This window comes from Rhea americana, unplaced genomic scaffold, assembly GCF_003343005.1.
Source record: "Rhea americana isolate MKP2758 unplaced genomic scaffold, rheAme1 scaffold_202, whole genome shotgun sequence".
NCBI classification, from domain to species: Eukaryota; Metazoa; Chordata; class Aves; order Rheiformes; family Rheidae; genus Rhea; species Rhea americana.
The window spans coordinates 364548-388195 of NW_028186173.1; the positions used below are offsets into that span (position 1 = coordinate 364548).

Below are 23648 nucleotides of genomic sequence, written 5' to 3' on the forward strand. Positions count from 1 at the left end.
CTGGCTGGGCAATTCAGGAAGCTATGCAGGCCAGGCAGAACAGAAACACGTCAGTGTTCAGGTCARTGTCCTCAGTCTGCTCATCACCTGATCACACAGCTGAAACCACATCACTGGATAAATAACTTTTTTCACCAATGGTGGTGTCGCTTCCTTTGTGAAGATCTGTTTCCTTTTTGAAGACCAGCAGTCACTGAGAGTTATCCTATGTCTTCAAGGCACCTGAGCACCAGCTTTGTAACATATAAAAAGATACCCTTCAATAAGGACCAGCTCACAGTCTGAATTCTTATCTTGACCTGCTAGTATARCCAAGCAGCACAAAATAACCTGCAGAATATATACTACTCTTTTTGAAAAATAGAAAAATTGCTCTACCRTGTAGTATAGGCCAATTCTTAGAAAGGCCCTATTCTGCATGGTATAAAATATCTGGTATGCGGATCCTCAAATCCTAGCACCAGGCAGGTTTATCTGGAGTGGCATCACATATGCAGTCAAGCTGTAGGACAGATACAGAAGCATAGTATAGATGAAGAATGTATCTTGAGCAATGTATCTTGGCTCAAGCTTAAAGTGTTTTGACTTACTTGTATTTGTAATGCAAATAACCTCTTTTAATTATTACATTGTTGTCTGAATGAATCACATGGCTTCCCAGCATGCCTCTTGGTACCTGGTTAGACAGGTTCAAGGACCTTTTTAATTCTACATCAAGACAGATAATTAAGTTAGTGAAAACCATTGAGTCTAGTGATCTCCAAAAGCATAATGAGTATGCATAGTTGGCACAGAAGGTTTAGACACACACTATTTCAACAGGAAGAAAGATGACACCATATAATTTAACRTCAGCAGCTGCATATTGCATACAAGTTGTACAGCTAAGCATGTCAGTTGTGATGGATGGACACAGATCTTCCCTAGGTAAGCAACTGCTTCTTACCTCTCCGTGCAGGTCACTCGCCCTTTTTCATTTAGCTACCACCAACATGCTAAAATCTACTGGAAACGCCAGCAAAGCAACACAGTTTCACCTACCCACTCAAGCGCTCTAGCAGCACACAAGGCACGCTCTTGTGATAAAGTCAGCTGCCCCAGTCCTTGTATTACTGGTCTATCATCGGAGGGTCAGGGTCTCTTCTTTAASTGTAGTTCAAACTCACCACACATTCCAATCTCAAAGAGAAGCTCCAGGCTGTATTACCTAAGATCTTCTTCCTTCACCTGGCAGCTTTTCACTTCCCTTTTGCAGTTGAGGACAGGGCCTTTAAGGATAAAAATCATAAGAGAAACGACATGTTCCTGCGTTGAGCAACTAAGGTCAATTCTCTCTCATAGCTTCCCTAGGCTGCTAAGAATGTTTATTTATTACAGTTCTTTTCCCCAGTGTTGCTCATGCTATAGCATTCATTCAGCATGTAACTCTGAATGCTCTCTGTCACTCTGTACTACTGCGTGGGCTYTGTTATTTTATAGTAGATGTTTCTAAACACTTTTTGATTCCTTCAAAAGTAGATAATTGGTACTTCATTAACTACTTTTGGTTGTTATTATATGGGATGCATATATTTTACCATCGTTTACAAACTAATCCCCCATTTCAACAATTCCACATTTTTAGTGTTATGTCCTGGCTTCCATCAGATTCTAATATTTTAAGATTAATAACAACAGAGAAATACGAAAGCCTTTGATTTTCCTGAAGAACATCCTATTATAAGTCTAATCTATAGCAAAAGGGCTTTAACTAACCCACTTCTAAAGAGTCACCATCACAAAGAATAATACGGTACTTCAGATAACTAAGTTAGAGATGTAGAGGCAAACACAAACATTATTATGGAAGTTAAATAGTCAGTCCAGATCATAAATCACTATTATTATGTCTGTAGTAATATATTCCACTTAGAAGGTAAAGTCAGTCAGTGGCTTCATGATGTAGGTCCGCAAGGACTAGTATAAACAATCATTTATCAAACACACTCTTCTCCAGGTCCCAGCTTCTCCACATAGCCCAGTTCTTACCTGCCTCTAGTACAGTTCTGCTCATCTGATGCTTCTTTCCATTAAGCAGTTCCATCCCYACAGTCACAAAAAAAAATTAGGGGTAATAAGTCACAGATAACAGCCTCTTGCTCTATCAACTCCTAGATAAACCTCTTTTCTGACCTCCCTCCTCCCTCCCTAATACAACCCCTGCCTCCACATTTAGTACTGAAATACAGAAAAATACATTTTCCACTGTATCACTTTCTTGTTTTCCCACTGTCTTCTAACAGTACTAAGAGCCATAGAAAGGGATGAGATGCAAACATGATTCTATTCTATGATTCTATGATACAAACAAACCAGGATATTTAGTACTGATGGCACGAAAAAAATGGCAGGTGTTAAAGTTTGTTTTTCAGTCCACAAAGATCCCAAAATCTCAGCATATAAGAAAATATTTTTAGCTGCACCCTTAGAGACAATGCAAGTACAAGCATACATAAACATAACTCTACTAAAGAACATTTATTACCTTTCCATACTCCAATATGAGTTTCAATTTTGTTTCTTCCTTGTAAGGAAATCAGGACACCTCTAAATTAGTAACAGTTACCTTTTAACTCAATTTGAGTGGTAGGATTATTCATTATTTGAATTTTTTTCCTAGTTTGTTTCAGACTTATCAGTCACCTGTCTTTATTTGGAGAAGGTTGTTTAGGTCACTTTACAAAATTAGGTATTTTAAAAATACATCAAGATGACTAGAAACACTCCTAAGTGTCCTTATTTCTTTGAATTCCAGTACATTRTATTAGGTTTATACCTTGGATCTCCTCCTCATCCAGTGTAAAACTTCAGCTTATGAAGCAACAAGAAATCAAATCACACATAATGTTTTAAATTAAAATTATTTAAAAGTCTTCTTYATTCAGGAGTATAGTTTACACATGCCTGCGAATCATGTTATGCTTGCAACCGTCTGTTCAGTTCCACTCTTCTCAGTTCATAAGGGAGTTTTTGTGCTTTTACAAGGCATTTCCATCTTAAAGGAACACAGTCCTAAGAGAGTCTTATGCATTTAGATGCTTTCTCCTCCCTGTTGTTCCAAATTCACTTCGTTGTTAGAACCCTGGAAGAAAATGAGATGACTCTTCAGCCAGGATTTGCAGGGTTCACCAGAGGACATCAAGACTGAAAGGGAGTAACACAGAGGAAAAGCCAGCCTGAGACAATTCATCATTCCCCAGCATGAGTAGGAGGCTCTGCCTACTCCTGTCAGATCCTATCCTTTTGTCTCAASCCAAACAGCTATAGAAAGCAACAAGAGTAAAATTAGTTTTAACAGACACAGAGTGAGACCACTCACGCAGAGCTCACCATCAGCTGTAGGTCTAAAAGGTCATCATCTGGTAATGAGAAGGCAAGGCAGAAACTTCTTTGCACTTAAGAGTCTTTCTGAATGGTGGTTAAAGAATATTATAGCATACTCTAAAATTTTCATAAAAAAGGAGAAGAGCAGAAGGAAATAAGCAAGCAAAGCTAAAGCCAGTAGTTTTCTAAAATTCGATATTGTTTCAGATGCAAAACAAATATAAAGAAAAAGCTGTCTAAAAGGAGCTTAAAATACGGAGTTGTGCAGATACAAAATCAGAGCAGAATGCCCAGTGTAAGGCTAGGAAACAATTAAATTGAGAATTCTACTAAGACAAAGGTTCTCAGTCCTTGGTTGACTACAGAAATTATAGCCTGGGACTAAATATCTATACAGAATTTCATCTTTGGTAAGCCTTACTTCAGGCTTCCCTCCATGGCCCTAAGAGTTAGGATTTTAAGCAAGCCATGAGGTCTCCTAAGACCAAAGTCCAAAGTTCCCTCATGGCTGACTACAGAAACCGTGAACGAGCAATAAAATTCCCATCAGCATTGTATCACAGAGAAGAATGCCATTCATAAAGGCAATTAATGATAGCAAATTAAACAAAGTAACAACGCATTTGAAGCCAGCTCAACTACCCTGCTTGCCTGAAACAATGTATCGTATGATCAGAATACTGTTAATGTTAAACAATAATAGTAGATGCTGCTTTTTATTTAATTTAGGAGATTTGTTTTCAAAGGCATTTCATGGTTAGGGCATGCTCTGTGTCATAATGCAGACAACATTCTTGCCAGAAAAGATACCTTTCTGGTACAGCATGAACCTCTCCATGCTCTGGACCYGTTGCAAACTCCTATGACTCATGTGGGTCTTAGWKATTWTWSWMYMWTASSTAWKRKWSWAWAATMWCTATGACTTTATCATAGTTTTGACAGATTGCCAATAGTGCCGTTCACACTGGCACAACATATTAACCAGTTATCCTCAGCTCTGATCAAAAGGAAACTCCAGCTTTCTAGCGTGCAGAAAGAYAGAAAGCAATATACAAACTCATTATAGAAAAATACCTTGATCATGACAGGCTCAGCACTTACAGTGAATGCCCAGCCATGCTGTACTCTAGAACATAACASAATCAGGAGTCTAATTTGGAAAACAGCTGATATTTCAGTTCTGGACTGCGCARGGGACAAGTAGCCTCTCTTCCTCCAGGTCAACAATCGAACATTCATTTGTCTTCTCTGCCTCACAGTTCATTCTTGTCAGGATTCTTCTATTATYGTTCTCTGATTTGTACAACCATTCTGGAATTTTACATTAAAGTAGGACTGATGCAACTCTAGCTACCTTGCAGACTTTCAGTATACATTATATGAAGAACATAAGAACTTAAAGAACTTAAGATTTCACTGTTTCACTAAGAAATTTAATTTGGCTTTTCATAGAGAAATAGCACAAGTTCTTCTTTATTTTAACTGTGTTTTTATATCCACACTGCAAACCATAAGCACACTAAGAGTCGTATTTTTGAGAAACAAGTATAGTTCTATCAAATACTGTGGAATAATTTATTAACATAGGACTTTTCTAAAAGAAAAAAATCCTCAGCAGGATTGCTTGTACAATGTAAAAAAYGCACTTAATTAGCCTATTTGTGAGGCATACAGGAAATTACAGTAAATGCCCTACTAAAAGTGACACCACAGTACAGTGTCAGAGGATGGGAATTGGGGATTTTCCATTAACGCTCTTCTGCATGACACTCTACCCTTGCTTTTTCTCTCCTCATTCAGATGAGAATTATAGGCACTTCTGGTTTGAGTAAACATTTCAATACTATACCTCACTGAAATTTCACCTTTAATTAAGAGCTCTGAAGCCAACTCCAGCATTCTCCTGCAACAGCTGGGCCTAGAGAGATGAAAAAGCAACAAAGTGCAAACTTCAGTTTACTGCCAGCAAGTACAGTTATCTTCCACATGCGTGTGGCGTAGAGAGTTTCTGCATAAAGGCTCAGGGTGGGAACAGCTGCCGCCCTGACATGCTCCACTTATGTTTCATCACTTTTCTGGGAAGACGTTCAGCTGCTTGATCCTGTCAGAAGCATGGAGGGAATTCCAAAGCCTTCGTGACTTAGCCCAGCAGCAGAAAACAAAACGAGCTTTTTAGCAGGTGACCCTTATTTTTGAATCATTTTGGCGTGACACCACCCTTATCTAATACATGGGGAACAGCACACAAGAATATATAGAAGAACACGCYATTTATGGAGCATCTGTTCATGCGTGATGGACATCAAAAGGATAGCTATTTGCTCAGTTCTCTCTCCCAATAAAGTATGTCAACATATAGTTGGCAAGTGTTGACATCCACAAGAACTGGYGCACAGTACTGAAGATTTCCCTGCAAGAGAAACTTGGTCCAAGAAACAGGTTTCCAGAAGGAAAGACAAGTGGTTCAAGATTTGTTGTTTGACAAAGGATGAGAGCTCAGTGACTCTCCTGTTTTAACTAAGCCAGGTAGTTATGAAAATGGATGTGCTTTTCTAAGCAGGAATAATGAATTCTCACATGCATCCTCTTCTTTACTTTCAGTCTGAAGTCTACTSCTCTTACCACCCTCAAGAAAGGTTTTTTTTAAAAAAAACTTAGCTGGATATTTCAGCAGACAGTAGTTCCAAACCTGGATTTCTTGGCCTTTACCTTGCAAAGGGGCAAGCTGGAATCATTAAGTGCCCATTGCCATAAAACAAACTCAAAGAAGAGGGAAAAAAATAGCCCTGCATCATCTCCTCAGCTTCCCGACCAACGCCACGCCATCTTGTCACCTTCCCCTCCCGCCCGGCGCCATCTTGTCAGCCTCCCCTCCTGCCCTGTGCCATCTTCTCGACCTGCCTGGTGGCAGCCTGCGGCTGCGACGTGTCTGTCGCACTGCCCTCGCCTCCAGAGCTGGATTGCGGTGCTAGCCAGCAGCTCCTGTCCCTACAAGGCAATGCATCGGGGTAGCCCCCCGCATCCCCAGCTCTTTCGGGCCGCCGGCCCAAGCATCGCGCCAGGCTTCGCGGGTCGGGTTGGGCAGCCGCGTGGCCGACGGATGCCTACGAGTCCCAGCAGCCCCCGCGCCAGCGAGCCGCTAACGGCTGACGAAGGGTACCGCAAAGGCTGCTGGGGCTTGTGGTCCCGGGGAATGCCCGGGAAAAGTACTTCCGCGTTAACACTTAAGGGGGGGGGGAAATAAGAATTGCCGAAAGATAAATTTCCAATTTGTGTTTGTATTATAAGCAGAAATAAGCCAATCTTGGATGAAGTATTAATAGAGCATTAAYCTTTGACCTCAGAAAGGTGAAGGCAACTTTCACCAAAGGATCGTAAACTACAGCCCAAAGCCAGGTCTTCATGAACTCTTTTTGAAATAAATATGCCCTCCTTTAACACAGGTCAGGCAAATGAAATTCAAACAGTGTACCTGGATGTGCCTAACACCTCTACATGACTAAACTGCAGGAGCGCTGAGGTAAGAATATGTTGTGATTTCTCGTAATAGAAATGCCAGTGATTCCAGGCCTACAGTTAYCTCAGTTGTAAAGTTTCTCTTTATGACAGAATTAATGCTGCTGAAGAGACACATATATTCCTGAAACTCGTACATTGGGAGGATGCTTTTTTATTATTTTTCATTTGTACAACTTCAAATTAAAACCTTTAGTTTTTCAAAAATGACATGAGATGATTTCATTAGACAACAGCCTTAACCTGTGTCTGACATTGCTTGGCAGATACCACGTASTTAAGTCTCACTCTAAATTATGAGTAATGAGATGGTGAAATTTGTAAGCGTCTGTTTTCCTTCAGCTTAGGAAGTCTAGGAAATGCAACGTTTTCTAAACTGGAAATCATTGTTATTTACATGAGACTCTTTCAGAGGGTGTAACTTCCCTGAAAGACTACCTGTATCTTTCTTATTTCAGCTGGAATGACAAGCCAAGTGTTCCAGAGTCAGCAAAATCACAGGGTCAACAACAGCCATTAGAGTGCTTCAGGTGAGCAGTATCTGTTTTTTTCTTGTTTGGTTTTCTTTGTTTTTTTGTTTTTTTTTTCCCTTCCACATTTCAGTATAGCCATATACCTGCTGAGTAGTATCRAAATTAGCTGTAAGGAGAGAAAATTCCCACCTAATAAAATCTGATCAGTCATACATTTTCTACATTCTTCAGATAATTAACAGTATTAAGGGGAAAAATAGCTCTTGCCTTTTTAAAGTGATCCTTTTAAAAGGCAAATGTGAGAACATTCGGTTTATAYGCTGACTGTGACAAAAAGGTCTCAAGGGAATTACTGTAGTACAAAGTATTACATTCTTTAATTACTTTAAGAAATAACTGATATGTCTCTCAAGAAATTTTTTCTCTGTCTAGGCATAGGTATTGTTACTTCAATAAAATGTGCTAATATTTTTCTCAGTTTTTCAGCATAACCTTGTTTAATTTTGTAGAAGACTATTGCCATTCTAACATGGTTCCTTTCTTGCCTTGTCAAATCTTAGGCATAGGTGTTCTTCAGTGTGCAGGATTTTGCTTAAGTGAATGGCCCCCTCAGAGAAACATATTACTTTAGTACAATTGTGGACATGAATAATTTAGAGGGGYAGGAACCCAAATAGAATTTACAAAGATATTTAATGTTTAACTCCCAGTTGACTTTAATAGATTTTAGAGGTCCAAATGGCTTTGAACTGTATAATTAAGTGCTATAARATATTGGAGTAGAAATGACATACTCATTTGGGTACTTAAACTCTTTCACTGAAATCCTAGTTGATGAAATTTTCCTATTGGATTTGAATATATGATGTAAAAAGAGGAAACTATGCAGGGGGAAAGCATAGGCAAAGTCAAAAATTAATCCAAAGAATACACATTTCTTCTCCAAAAGGCCACATCATTAAGCCTTTATATGCTTTATTCAAAACTTACTTAAAAATGTCTTCATCAATTACATCAAATTAAAAATGGCATCAGATTAAAACTTTATAATTATATTTTTAACAGTGTTAAAATTATGTTTTAATCTATAGTGCTTTAAATAATCATAACTGTGAGGAGGAAGGATATTGTACATACCTCTGAAAGGAGAAAATGTTGTACAGATTACAAAAAATAATGGAAGAATTGCCAGAGGCATGTCTTCTGCTGACTAAAGGGCTATCCTAGACTACCTCTTGGGTGCTGTTCACATGAATGACGAAGGCTTTCAGTGAATACACAGAAATCTAATCTGCAATAAGAGAAGCAGAGAAAACAGTCCCAGACTCTGGAAATCATATGTTTTGTTAATTGTTGACTGCTAGGAACTAGAGCAGTGAACATCCTAATGCTAGCATGAAAATGGAAGTAGAGATAAGGAAATGAAAGGGTCTAGTTAGTACATTGTTATCAGGGAAAGTCTGGAAGCAAACACCAAAGCTTGCAGTATCTTAGTGTGTCATCTACTTAACAAAGAGACTTATTACATGTGAAGCGGCCTATTAGTAATGCTACACAAATAACAAAGATATGCATTTTTTGCAGAGCTTTAATAATTACTCATTGCTTTCTATAAAAATATGGAAAGCAACATCCAGACTGTCTCAGCCCAGTGCATYGCGCCTCTTCTGACTGTCATACCCATTCATACTGCCACACTTGRCTTTGGCTTACAGAAGAAGCAGCGAGACATTTGCACCCAGAAAGGGTTGCGCCCTTGCCTTGATCTCCATCTCTGCTGTACTGAATAGCTTCCACCAGCAAAGCATAATGAGGTTCCAGCAATATGGTAAATGCCAGCGCTCCGGGGTCACCTGTGCACCCAAGAGAYGGCTAATTCACCTCACACTGCTGTCAAGCCCCGTGCTGTGGGACTGCATACGCGTGTTTTACAATTGGCTCGTCACCGTCAGCCGTGCCTGTCATCGCTTTCAAACCGGGATGCTTCTGGAGTCAAAGGGCGTCCTGTCACCTTTGCCTCTTGCAGWGCTGAYGAAACTCTGYACTGTGCAAGYRCGCAACAGAGACAYGAAGGATGCTTATAAATGGTGTTTGTGGTTGTCCTGCAGGCATAAGGAGTGCAGCTCAGGATGAGAGATAGACTGAGCAGAAGTGTCTTAGTGGTAGAATTAATCCTGTTGTTTAGAAGTGAAATGTGCAGATAAAATAGTTTCTGCTTTAAGTCATTCATATTACCTCATTAAAATTAGATATGAACCACAAGCAGAGAGYCTTCTCCTTTGCCCAGGATTCTTTCTCAAATTTGCTTTCTACCACAGCACGTGAAGGGGGTTAGGCTTGTTTTCAGGTCCCATTAGAATGGAGAGAAATTGTTTATTCCTGGACTGAAGATTGATGTTCTGTCTGAGAGAGAAGACTTTCATATGTGAGAGATTTGGGCTGGCAACTGCACAGAATGGAGTGATTTATGTTCAAAATTAATTTCCCTATCCAGAGGACTAGAAGCCTGTTGTTTTAAAAGAAAATCTTWAAATCTATGAACGATACGTAAATTTTTTACAAACACCCCAAATACACAGAAATCGTGTCTCCTCTGTGTATGTTGATTTCTCTAACTTGTCATGCTATATTGCTTTCGATATTAAAAACTAATTAAAACAACAAGCCTTAAAATTCATCATAAGAACATCCTCATATTCTGCCTAGCAGCAGGACAGGTTTACTGTTCTCCAGGACATGTGAGTTTGAAACTTTTGGATAGCTTTTTTTTTTTAGTGAGCTCTGACCATCTATACTAGTAGACTCTTAACAAAGAAGTTGGCCCACCTCATTTATTCCTGTAGTGACTGAGTCATGAAATTGATTAATCATGAATGAGAATTTGAGGCAAATTTTTCTTTTTCTACATGATTTTTTTTTTATCAGAAAACAAGTCTTCTGCATTTCTATACTGCCAAAATGATTGGCAATGGTGCTTCTTTATTCATATTATTTTGACAGAGGTTCAGACTTTTTGCTGTATATAGATTTCTTTATTTAGATTTTTTTACATGTCCTAGTTTCTTTAAACTATGGCATGAAAAACAAAAAATTATTTTCAAAATAATTCCCAAATCACAGCTAATGAAATCCCAAATCACAGCTAGCAGAAATAAAATCTAAAGGATARCTAAAAGTATTCTAGACATATGTAGAGGAAAAAAGAAGCTAAATATTTTCCTATCTTGTCACTGCAAAACATACTTTGCAATGCCGAAATGATCTGTGCACCTGTTACTACACACTATGTTCCTATGCATGCACACTAATGGCAGAATAGTAGATATAGTACTACTGGTACAATAATGTTAGTGAGGTATTTCTTATGTTATACAATCTTTACTTGTCAGTTTTAACAGTAAACATATAAAGTACTGCTTTATGTGAATTTTCTTAGGTTACTGTTTTCCTTAGAAAACTACTTTATACTCTGGAAAGGAATTCATGCATGGGTCAGCAAGGAAGTTTGAAGTCAGAGCTTTCAGATACATAGTGCAGACCTCCATCCAGCACTACCAGATGCTGTCTTGTTCTGGTTCACTGTAATGTAATCCTCCTTTAAATTGTATTTGGTTACTTCTCACCTAAGGCAGATCTGCTTTAGCTCCCTGTGTGCCCCTTCATAGTTACAAGCTGTGAAAGCAGTGGGTCTCTGAGTCAGAAGCTCATATTTTTAACATTTCTCTTTGTATTTCTCTGTATCTTTCTGTTATTAATAGCTATTTGTCAATATAAAATTTTTGGAATTCTAGTATTGACGTAAAAATACTTTCTTTTACACATAGCTATATTTATGGTTAATAACATAGATGTAGTGACTGACCTAAAAAGACCAATTCATTTCAAAATTATGAAAAGCTTTTATCTCATCTTCTAATCTGATCTTAAATGAGGATATTTTCAGTCCTGGAAGAATGAGGTATTGCTACTCATATAAATCAAAATCTGAGCTCACGGGCTAATTTAATCAAGAAGCAAAGAACAGCTTTTACTGGCAAATGCAGGCATAATCATCAAATGGTAGATAACATAAGGTCAATGGCAAGTCGCATCTTAGAAGAAAAGGAAACTGTCAATTTGCAGATGCAAGATTGTATTTACTATTAACCTTTACAGTGTAACTAAATAGAAATATTTCCCAGCAGGAATTAATACCTAGAGTGTAGCTTTTGAATCTTCATGGATTTATGAACCATGTTCAATTACCTTCTTAATTCTTTCCTCATACACAGCACTTTATCACCTTCCCACCTATCACAGCACCATAAAAATAGGACTGTGCCACTCCAGAGAAACCTATTGTTTCAAGACTTCACAGACTTACTATTAAAGCCAATTTCATGTTTCATAAATTTTTATATCAAACATTCATCCCCGGCTTGCTTTTCTATCTGGATGACATACCAGATCTTTTTTTTAAAGATAAATTAAATCTTTTTAACCATATTTTCCTMATTCCAGGTGTAACCCCAGAGAACCTCTGTAGAATATTGTTTCAGGGTTAGAGAAGACAAAACATGTTTTGAAAACAAAAGGCAAAATGATCCAGAATTTGTCTTATCCCTACTTACATGTTTGCTCATAACAATATAATAGTTATTGATCTCCTGCCTGTCCAGATATACWGAGTTCAATCAGTAACTGTGCTTATGTATGAAGGATATTTATCAATAAGCTCTTTGCTTTAAATGACTAAAGAAAGGAAGAGCTCTGAGTACACAAAATAGTCATCTTAGCTATGATTCTGCCACTGATTCTAACAGAATGGCAATGTATTTGGCAGAGATTTAGGGATTGTTAAATGATACCAGTGTGTGTGTCTACAAGTCATTAGGAAATTTGCATTTCACGGAAAAGATTGAATTCTGTTTYTCGTTGTCAGATCCATATGTGACAGTTCAGCTAAATATATTCAGTCTAGGACCTTTTTTTTTTTGTTCTTTCAAAGTATTCTAATTTAAAAGATGGCCAGGGCAACAGCTTTTCACAAAAAAAAAGCGGGTGCTGTAATTTTCGGAATGAACAAATATAGAGTTATTGTTTTCCTGTTTTATGAAAACCTTAAAACAAACGTCAGCGATTCATTAAACAGATATTTATGGCAATGTTCATATTGTTATTAGCCCTTTAAATATTTCTGGAGAGCTAATAAAATAAAATTTTCAGACGGTTCATAAAACTGTATCCTCAGATTGTCAGGCAGCAGAGTCGTGTGAAGGTGTCAGGTGGAAACAACAGGAAGGCAGAGAATTGTAGCATGACAGTTGTAGCATCTTAAACTGATTTTGCCACTGAGGAAAAGTATAATGTAGCTACACCTTTAAACTTTGTTTCTACAATCTTTTTAATATGTGTAGGGAGTTAAATGCAACAAAATACAATGCAACAGAACCACAGTAATTTATGCTGTTTTTACTTAATAATGTAGTAACTGTATGTTTAAAAGTATCTGAGTTAAGGAAATTAGAGCGAAACTAAAATCTCTGAAAAGAAGTAGTATTTAATAGCAATACAGGATGTGCAGAAAGAACTATTAGAAACTCTTCTTTAAGTCTTTTAAAATAATTTATCAATGTTTGCCTTAACTTTACAGCACACACTGTACTTAAAATGTGTTTTTTCCATTTTCTTTTCTATGCACTGTGCTACAGTGCTGGAGTTCCTCAGCTTTGAAACAAATAACACAAACAGTTACAGTTATATTATTAGCCTTATAACTAGTCCCATCAATTTCTGTAGTTTACTATGTTCCTAAAATAAATTTGGGACAGCCATATATAGTAGAGCACAGGCTGAACGTCAGTGAGACTATTTATGTGCTTAAATGCCTTTCCAGAGCACAGTCATACTAAAAAAGCCTTTAAATTTAGATTCTTCAGCAGAGCACAGCTATTTGGAGAAACTGATTTTAAGATAGAAGACTTCATTAAATGTCTGTTGATATCATAGAGGAATAAAGAGTAAGTGAGCTTATTGACTTTAAGTGAGTAACAGAGCAGGTTTAGAAAATGGCAGCTGCAGTTTCAAATGCATATTGCTTCACTCCAATATAACTTAGCCAAAGTTTAAAGCACATTTATTTATTTAAAATGAGAGTTTTCCACTTCTTTAGCGGGATTCTATCTGACTTACTTTCTTGTATTGTCATTTCTGTCTTGTTGTTTGTCAATATGAGATATCTCAAAATTTTTGTATTTCTCAAAGACTTTTCCTTATGTCACAGCCATATGGATTTTCTTGAGAACGCAAAATGCAGGCTTATTACTAGCAGTTCCAGGTAGAAAACTTAAGAAGATACGGAAAATATATTGAAAACTAAAAATTAATGTTCATGTCTTAATCATTACAGGAATAAAGTTTGAAGGCATTTTGTTTTTTCCCTGAGGTGCTATTATTTTCATGTATACTGACAGAACCAACCCTTGCTGAAGGAAATGTTAGAGGGCATCGAGCTCAAAGGCATGGGGGAARAGTGGGGTATTCCATCTTTTAGGCAGGAGTTAGATTGTAGGTATAGCATGCTTTACTTCTGCAGTTTTTATGATTTGTTTTATGAATTTTCAGATATAAAAAGACTGGATAAAGAAAAGCAGTAGAAGAAAAATAAATATGTACACAATCCACAGATGCTGTGCAGTTAGGCTRTATTTTGCTTTTCTGTCATCACATATTTCAATTCATGAATTAATCTTTATAGCACCTGATATAGAACATAACTAGTAGACCTTAAATTTTGGTTGGTAGCCCATTTACTGTCATTATAAGGGCATCAGCCTTCTCCCTTTCCATTTCTAAAGCTATAGCAAGTCACATATTTGATATATAGAAAATGCTGTTAGTTAAAGCTTAGCCAAGATGCAAAGAGGGCAGAGGAGGGGAGGAGAAGACAGAGCTGCACAACTGCAAGAACTGCAGCAGGAATCGGGACTGCCTGTTGAGGAAGCGAATGAACTGGTGCCCTCCTCCCACAGAAAGTGTTCGRGACATAGTGAGCGTGTGAAGTCCTGTATCATCCTCCAGCATCTCCTTCTATTTACTGCATGGATCTCCTTTGTAACTGCTACAGGGCAACAACATGATTTGTAAGCATCCTTCATGTCTCTGTTGCGCRCTTGCACAGTGCAGAGTTTCGTCAGCTCTGCAAGAGGCAAAGGTGACAGGACGCCCTTTGACTCCAGAAGCATCCCGGTTTGAAAGCGATGACAGGCACGGCTGACGGTGACGAGCCAATTGTAAAACACGCRTATGCAGTCCCACAGCACGGGGCTTGACAGCAGTGTGAGGTGAATTAGCCATCTCTTGGGTGCACAGGTGACCCCGGAGCRCTGGCATTTACCATATTGCTGGAACCTCATTATGCTTTGCTGGTGGAAGCTATTCAGTACAGCAGAGATGGAGATCAAGGCAAGGGCGCAACCCTTTCTGGGTGCAAATGTCTCGCTGCTTCTTCTGTAAGCCAAAGYCAAGTGTGGCAGTATGAATGGGTATGACAGTCAGAAGAGGCGCGATGCACTGGGCTGAGACAGTCTGGATGTTGCTTTCCATATTTTTATAGAAAGCAATGAGTAATTATTAAAGCTCTGCAAAAATGCAGATCCTTCATAATCTTTGCTATTTGTGTAGCGTTACTAATGAACTGGGCATTGCACAGGCAACTGAGAGACAGAACTCCTGTATGAGTAGCTGACGTATAAGCAATTCATCCAGTTACTGGCTAAGTGTCCTCAACTCCCATATTAAAGTTGATTTTTTTTTCTTACCTACAAGGTCTAATGGTTATTCTGGAGAATACTAATTAGCTGGAGCAATTAAGAATGATATCAGCAGATACAATACTTCACAATGGAAATCCAACACAGCAGGCAGGGTTTTGTTTTGTTTTRWKTTATTTCAGTCACTTGACAGAGCAGGTCTCCTGATTTTCCACGGAAGATGGAGGGTCAGCAGAGAACAATGTTTTTGGAGAAGTCATTAGCTATAAATAAAGCCATTTGTAACATCTGACAAACCACCTCCTGCAGAGGGATCCRTGTAAGCACATTCCATTCTTTCTACGCTCTCTCTCTCATCCTTTGTTTGCTTGTTTTTCATCGGTCGAAGGCAGTTTCCCGTTATTCTGCACTCACTAAACACGTCCTGTGATTGTGGCAAATTTTGTGAGCTGTGTGAATGCTGAATGCAGTGGAGACTGTCAAGAAGAAAACTGAATTTAGTATTGTGTTGGTATCACCAGTTTTTCCCATATGCCTGTACAGAAATGAATCTTCAGTAGCTGGAAGCAGCGGTAGGGAAGCCCGCAGCTGTTTGAAACTCATTTTCCCCATCTGGCATCATCTTCACAGTCTGGTGCCTCAGGAGACCTAGGATTGATATGGGAATTAGAGAAAAAAAGTAGCTATAAAAGAAAATTAAAACAAAGTCATGAAATTCTCTTGTACCCAGATGATATTTGCCATTAAAATACAGCTCCTGTGCTGCAAATCTGTTTCATGGTTAAGCAGATGGTGCTGTGGTGTGAATATTTCACAAACGGGGCAAGAAGGAGAGACAGTTCTGACAGCTGAAGGTACCAAACCACGGAGCTGTTTTAGTACAAACCATGCAATTCATATCTCACTAGACATATTGCCCATGAGAAGACAGAGAACAAACAAAAAGAAATGTATTTGTCACTGAAGACACACAAGTAGAATAGATAACACTTAAAACATCCTTAATTGGGAGTTGTGTTTAGTATGATTGCTTTCCTTACTGCATCCGGTTCTTGTGAACCCAAACTTTTCTTGTGTTATGCAGTGGAATGCAGACATCTAAAAAGCTCCAAATATCTTATCCCTGTTCCCTAATCCAGAATTTATAAATATTTTTAAAGTCCTCTTCTGAGAGTTCCCCTCACAGTTGTATTGTGGGTTTTTTTGTACTACTTCTGTGTTCTTTCCATACTTTTGTATTTCTCTTCAAGGAAGATTATGGCTGTATCCAGAGGACATCAGGAATGCTCCTTCAGTCTTCTGTGTGGGTTCTTTGGAGAAAGTCTTAGTCTCTTCCTTCCTCTGCTATGTATAAAATACGTATCATATTTCRGCCCCATAAATATGAATGCTTCAAGTTTGTTTATTGACAGACTCATTTCAGAAATGCGCATGAACACAAACACTCCATAATTTCAAAAAGGGAGGAATGTCTTAATAAATTCTCCAAACTCCAATAAATAAATTCTCTCACTATCCTTATTTTAATATTTGTCTATCTCCATCATTAAAAACTTGGGGAATAAGTGAACCTTTCAAGCTGAGTCGCGGTCTGAAGCTGGACTGGCCCTTTGATGGTCTCCTCACCTCAGGTGCTCTGCGTAGGGCTTGTCGTCACCACACCAAACAGCGTTAGCGGGAGCGCTCCAGAGGAGCCCCGCTGGAAGGCTGCGGGTGGRAATGAAGCAGTCACTGAGGATCGATTGCATGCTTTACACCACTGAAGAACTGTAAAGCTGTCAGAAAACCAGTTTGCCTGTTTTGGTCAAGGAAATCTTAAGTAAYCTAGAGCTGAGTTCTCTCTCTTGTGCCTTATAGCAGGCTTTACTTTTAAGGCTATGTTACGAATACGATCAAGGGAAGGCGTCGGTTGGATGCTTCYGCACCTTCGAGATTCACAGTGGCTGTGCTAGCTTCTTGACACCTCACGTTTTAAATTGTGCAGTGAGCCAAGTGAGTCCAAGGTTGATTTTGGACTTAGGGTAGATCATAAAAAAGGCATCTGTAATTTCAGTTCCTCTCATCTCAGTTCTGSTACAAGCCTAGCTTGCCCAACCTAAGGATCTAGTCCTGAATACAGCCCACAATGTTTTGCATGCAGATGTTTCTGAAAGAAGTAAAAATGCAAGGAATTAAAATGTATAAATCAAATTTGTAGTCTCTTGCTTAATGCAAATGAAATARTCTACAACATAATGCAAGAAACATCTGCTAAACCAATTAAAAATTAATGAAGAAGAAAATTAAGATTCCTTTGTTGTTGATTTTTATCAATTTGTGTTCAAATCTGAGAAAGATTTAATAAGAGTGCTGCTAGTTCATAGTTAATTCAAAATGGTTCTAAATGATTTAGTTTCAATTTATATTTTGCATACATATTCTGGAGTTCTTCATGTAAGCGGTRAATTTGTGATGCATTAATCCACCAACAAATACTGTCTAAACATTTCGAAATACATCTTCCCTGAGTAGYGGTACAAAGTTATACTGCTATTTAAATGAAAGAATACTTTAGATAGCAGCTTTGGCAGTCAGGATCATCTTCAGCTTTATCTGCTGTGCCTTTTTGGCGGTATTTCAGTCATGCTCCAATTATCAGTAAATTTATATCTGGAAACTGACAGAGAAAATAAGTATTTTGAATAATTATGATATTGAGAGCATAACTACAGAAAYCTAAGGGTAAATCAGTGTGAATTTCCAAGTGCATGTCATGTCCCTGAGAGATGGACTCAGAATGAAAATTTTGAAGTCGTGCTTCCACCGAGATCCAAGGCGAGACTCCCACTGCCTTTGGTGGGAACAGCATTTCACCTTTGACTTCTCATCCCACTGGCACTGTCAGTACTCTAGCTTTTTGTGAGAACTTTTTATATGTTTGGATTGTCTGATGACTGTACAACTGCTCAGAGGAGTATCRCGCTGTATTCCTATCAGCTTCTTTCCATCCCACTTTTTTAGGTCAGCTGTAGATTGTCTCTACATCAGCAGGTGATCTCAGTAGTAGAAAAATGCTTTATCTTCATATATAAAAGCCAAATTATTCTTGCTATAGTTGAATTGTATCAATTCAAGGTTCTGTAAGTTGATAAACTTCAGAATTTATTTCTGAAATACATCCCTGATTAAARTTTTCCATAAAATTAATATTGGCATCTTTTCTTGATTGTGTGTGTCATAGGACAATTTGGCTGCGATATTAAAAGTAGATAAGAACATATAAACACTAATAAAAACAATACCYCCTTTTTACTTGTGAAATAGTAGTGGCAGTTTTTTTGATTTTTGTTTTCTTGAAACGATATATATTAGCTTCAGGTATAACTTTTAAAAAACTGTATACCATAACTTTAGTAGACCGGGTCTAGTATTCACATGTTATCTGTTTGTATGCAGAGCGGCTGGATACATTTAACCTTTCCAGTATATCTAAAATGTGCTTCAGTTGCACAGGGGTACAGAGCTTCACTGCTGTGGTCTGGTGCATGCATCAAGTTGCTCTCCTCTATCTATCCCAGACCACAAAAGATCATCTTTAAACAGTTTGCTTAGAAGTTACTAACCTTTGTTTCTAATCTAATTTAGGCAGATCCCAACCATGAAATGAATTTATACTAACTTACAGATTATGCTACATTACAATACACTTCCTTGTACCGTTCGGCATGAGGATTTGACACGATATTAATAATTTTTTCCAGAAAGCATCACTTCCTAAATTATGTATGTTTTAAAAGTTAACAGTCTTTGTAGCCAAACTAGCTAGTTCAGAATTACAGCACAGTAGTGTTCCAGCTATGTATTTTTATCAACCCTAGATCTACTCCTTAGCAGCCAAATCAAATCTCACATAAACCATTAAGGTGTTTTGCTTCAGTATCTCAAGGGGATGAAAAGGATTTTCTTTCCATGTTTAAATTCTTGCACTTTCCCATGATTTTATCTCTCAGTCCCTTCTACTTCTCCCTTGTATCTGCTCTGATGCATGGAGCTAAACCATAGCACTGTCATATGTTTAAATAAAGGATGCTGTGAAAGCATCACTCTCTTTTTTTTTTCCAGAAATCTCCTTTCATCTTGTGGCCCTCATTCTTCCTGACATTAARGTCACTTTATGTTGCTGGGAAATAAATGAAAATCAGACTTTACACACCAAGGTGTACTCTAACGCTGAATGAGAATTAAGAATCACGGATAAAAAGAACAAAAAAACAGCTTGCGTGAAAAATTGCTATTTTCATTCCACATCTACAAATGTTCCTCTTCAAGGGAGATGCAAGATGAGCAAAATTCATATAATAAGATTCCTCTTGGGTTTAACAGAGAGAAAAGAGAATTTGCTTGTAATGCTTGGCATTTGCTGCAACATAAAAATACATATACCTCTGGAAACTATACTATAAAGAACTGTTTATATTAACTGGGATTGAAAGAAAGGATAAAAATTGTTGACAAGAAAACTAAAGCTTCATTTGCCTGTTACCAAAACTATTGTAGAAAACAATTCATTATATTGCTGTACTGTTATYCCTCTGGAGACCTATATCTGTCATGGCCAAAGAATGTCCTGAATAGTCTAAGATTTRTTTCTTTAAAACATCCAAAACGAAAAGCAGGAGATAATGTACTGCATTACAATTTTATTCCTGACAGAGGGGAAAAAAAATACAATTGGTACTGTTTTTTCTATTACACTTCTGTATATTAGCAGAAGAAAAGGAGATGACCTTGTAGGCTTCTTGGAATGTTTTGATATAAATTTCAGTGTTTTGTCTTGCARTGGAGGAACTCATCTGCACTAAGCCATATTAGTGGGCACTTCTGATTGATGCTAATAACACTGTTTGAATCTGAATATYCTGGCAAGACTTTTCAAATAGGCAGCACAATACAGTAATTAATATGAGAAGCTTACTCCAAATCTTAGCATCGTAGAGCAGGTTATAAAATAGAAATTTTACAGATTTTGGTGGGATTTTTACAAGCAAATTTCCATCAAGTTGAACCCTGAATGTTAGTATAAATATCTAGTAAGACTGATGAGTCTTTTAGAATCATATCTTCAYTATTCATCCCAAGGGTAAAGAAATAGTAAATCCAGTTTGTATATAAAGCAAATGAAATCAAATATATCTTTTTTAATTTACATTGCTTTTATTTTATAAGCAAGAAATTATAATGTTAACTCTTTGCAAATTAGCAAGAAGTGAGTGTTTTTTCCAAAACCTTACTCAGTATTTAATTTTGCTTACCATGAAAATTACTGACGAATAAAAGTCRTATTGTTGCTCTTTTCTCTAGACCCCAAATAAATGCTCATTTTATTCAATATCAGACAACATGTACCCAATACCTGTATATTATAACACTAGACCATGGTATCAATMCGTGCTTATATTTGCAGATGATTTRCTTCTGTAGCCAATGCGTGAAAACAAACTCTGCCTTGGTATCTTGCTACATGTAGACAGTAGGAGGAGCTGTTGAGCAAGAAATGGTTTTCTGCATGTTCAAGTCACTACATAGTACATCATCATCAAGTTCATTTGTGAAGCTGACTCAGTGATTGCTTTTCATTSCTTTCACAAATGAATAAAAGTCAGAGTTCTCCCCAACAAAAACTACATAAAATCCATCAATAGCAACTGTTACGTCAAATATTGCGGAAATTTTAGTTATCAATGTCCAGTTTTAAAAGAATGCATTTGGCTCTTGGAGTTTCATTATTCCACTAATTCAGCTAGGRAGATGCACAAGATTAAGGAGGGCTGGATTCAGCCACGGGAAGCATTAAGAAACCCTTAAATGTGTTTGGTTACACTTTCTGGAGTAGAACAGTGGACTGCCCGAAGCTTACTTTGAACCTTCTAATTTTGCATTTAACATACTTTCCTGTGGCGTTTGTACTTTGTGCTTAGCTTATTAGCATTTAATTAGTGGACAGTTCCATTTCAAAGGCTGAGTGGAAGGAAATTCTCTGAAGTAATTACATGGATTAGTTGGAGATGCCTCTATCRTGATGTCAATTGCTACCCTATTGCATTAGTTAAGCAAAATAAGACTTAGCCTGCACCTTCTAGTTTCATCGGCCTCCCACTCAGAAATTAAAGCTTTAAACACTCCACAGCTGCAGAGTGTTTCAGGTCATACTTTCACAGCTGAGATGATTTTGGAACCAACTCAAACTCTCTAGCAGTTTAAAATATGTATAATGCTTTGGAAAGCAGGCAGCAACAATTTTGCTGCTAATGGACTGCCTCAGGGTAGTGCTGAGCCTCAGCTCCTGGAGGTATTTAGCACAGAGAGCACCTCTTTGAATAAAGCTGTTAGACAGTGTAGAGATACTAGTCCTCRCCAGCTGAAATAACAACGATGAGATGCACACTGGTAGATGGAAGAGGGATCTGTCCGGAATGAAGCCACTTTATATCTTTTGGCAATCCCATAGTCTGAATTCAGTGAAACACAACTTTTAATAGAGGTCACTGTACCCTCRAGGTACATACACGTTTATATTTTATTACAGTGATGATTAAATACATAATGAATTAATTGGCTGTAGTGAGCATTCTCCACATTTTAAAACTTATCTTTCATTAAACATATAATTAAATAGAATTAAAGGAATCAATAATACAGGTGTTATTAAAAGCAAACACAATCATTACAGGATAAATTCTTCTTAGTGGCCGCATACAGCTTCCAGCCAGTAAAATAAATAAGGGGAGTTGCCGCAGCAAATACAGCAAAAAGCTGTGGAGAAGAAATTAAGTCTCCAAGAGCGCATATACAAAGACTATGTTGAGGGATCTGTGTTGTAATGCAAGTGTCCTAGCCACGTTAAGACATAGTTTAGGTGGAACTATACTGGGGCTTCTTTTAAACCAAGAAGTTTTTCCAGAAATGCTCTGTTCAGAAAATGGGGACCCAGTCTGACCTAAAAGCTTCAATGGAGATGTAGTTACAAAGTTCCTAGTAGAAAAAAATATTGTTTTAATGGTGTAACTCATTTCCGCCTCTATTTATCACACTCTCATCTTTCCTGGCAGTACTTGTAAGTATAGCGAAGCACTTAGCAGTGTTCCCTACAAATGCTTCTACGTGTGGTCTGTTATCATAGTACTGAAATCATGGGTGCATATCTTGGCTTTGCAGGTAAAGAGCTCATGGCTCAGCTCCACTGGATAGTGAAAGATARGAAGATAAAGGTAAGAGAGTTTCTTCAGACCTGCTATGCACAACTTTTTATARTTTGAAATACTTTAATAGAAGTGTTACATGTGTCTGAGATTTTAAAGCGATACCATTGTTATATCCAACATTTGTCATTCATTTTCCTGCTTCTCAGAGCTGGGCGTGAGAATCCGGCACAAAAAGGTTTAACTCATTAACTTTGGGTTAACTGGTTTTGTGACTTTACATARTCTGATCTTTGAAAAACTAGCAAAAAAATTGTTGATATGTGAATTCTGTGTGACCGAAAGTGGGAACTGTTGGAAGACTTGGGGGAAGGCATGAACTTGAACAGTCAGCATCGGCTGACAGACATTTTATTGTATTTTCCAGTCAAAACTTCAYCCATTGTGCATCCATTTGCACATCCATTCCCCACACCAGTCTTACATCAGSTCTCATATCCCTTGAGGTTGGTTGACAAATTCTGTGGGGTTTTAGACCCGCAGACTGGCAGCCGGCCGAAGATCCTTCCCAGCCCCCTGCAGCCCGCAGCCCTCTGCGCTCACGGCGGCACAGTTTGTAATTTCCACTGTTTATCACTTAACAGAAAAACAACCACTTACTGAAGTGGATCAGAGACACCAAATCTGAGTAATATTTTTTTCATTGAAATGTTGCCTGGACGAACTCCTCTGTCAGTTTAATAATTCAGAAATTCCTGCTTGTGTGCCTTCGAGACCGCGAATGCGACCGGGGGGCTACGTGTTGGATTTACCAGGTGACCGTGTGCGACTAGCTTCGAGCAGGGCTCTCGCACCGCTTTGCTCCCCACTCCCCGGGCTGCGAGCCGGTCGCTCGTGGGTCCCCATCGGAGCCTGCGGCAGGATCAGCGGCGCCGGAGCCGTCGCAGCCCCGGCGCGTCCGGGCAGGCGAGCCCGGGCGGCGGGCACCGGGAGCGCGGCTCGGCTGTTCCCGCGTCCGCTTACATCCCTGTCCCGCTGCAGCCTCCTCCTGCCTTTTTTCAGCCCACGGGAGAGGTGTTTGTGCCGAGGGGGCACGCGGAGCGCTGGAAGAGCCGGCCGCAGCGGGGACGGGGCGACAGCTGCTTCGCTGACAGCGGCTCGCACCGAATGCCAGCGAGGCTCGGGCGGGGAAACGCAAGGGGATTCAAAGAAGCGCGCCCCTCTCCTCACCGAGCGGGAGGAGCTCCGCTGCAGGCTTGGCGCTCAAGGCGGAGGCCGAGGACGAACGCGCTCGCCGCGCGGGGCCGGCCGCGCTCTGCCCGCCGCTAGGCCGCGCCCCGCCCGCCTCCCGCCGCACTACGAGTCCC

The 23648-nt window shown here is 38.8% G+C and overlaps 1 long non-coding RNA gene across 1 annotated transcript; it reads left to right on the forward strand.

Moving 5' to 3' along the window:
• Window positions 1-6824: 6824 nt before the first annotated feature.
• LOC146596348 (uncharacterized) lies at window positions 6825-22370 on the forward strand. Its single transcript, XR_014895758.1, has 3 exons — window positions 6825-6883; window positions 7338-7409; window positions 22298-22370. It is a non-coding gene; the product is annotated as an uncharacterized LOC146596348 (long non-coding RNA).
• The last annotated feature ends 1278 nt before the right edge of the window (window positions 22371-23648 follow it).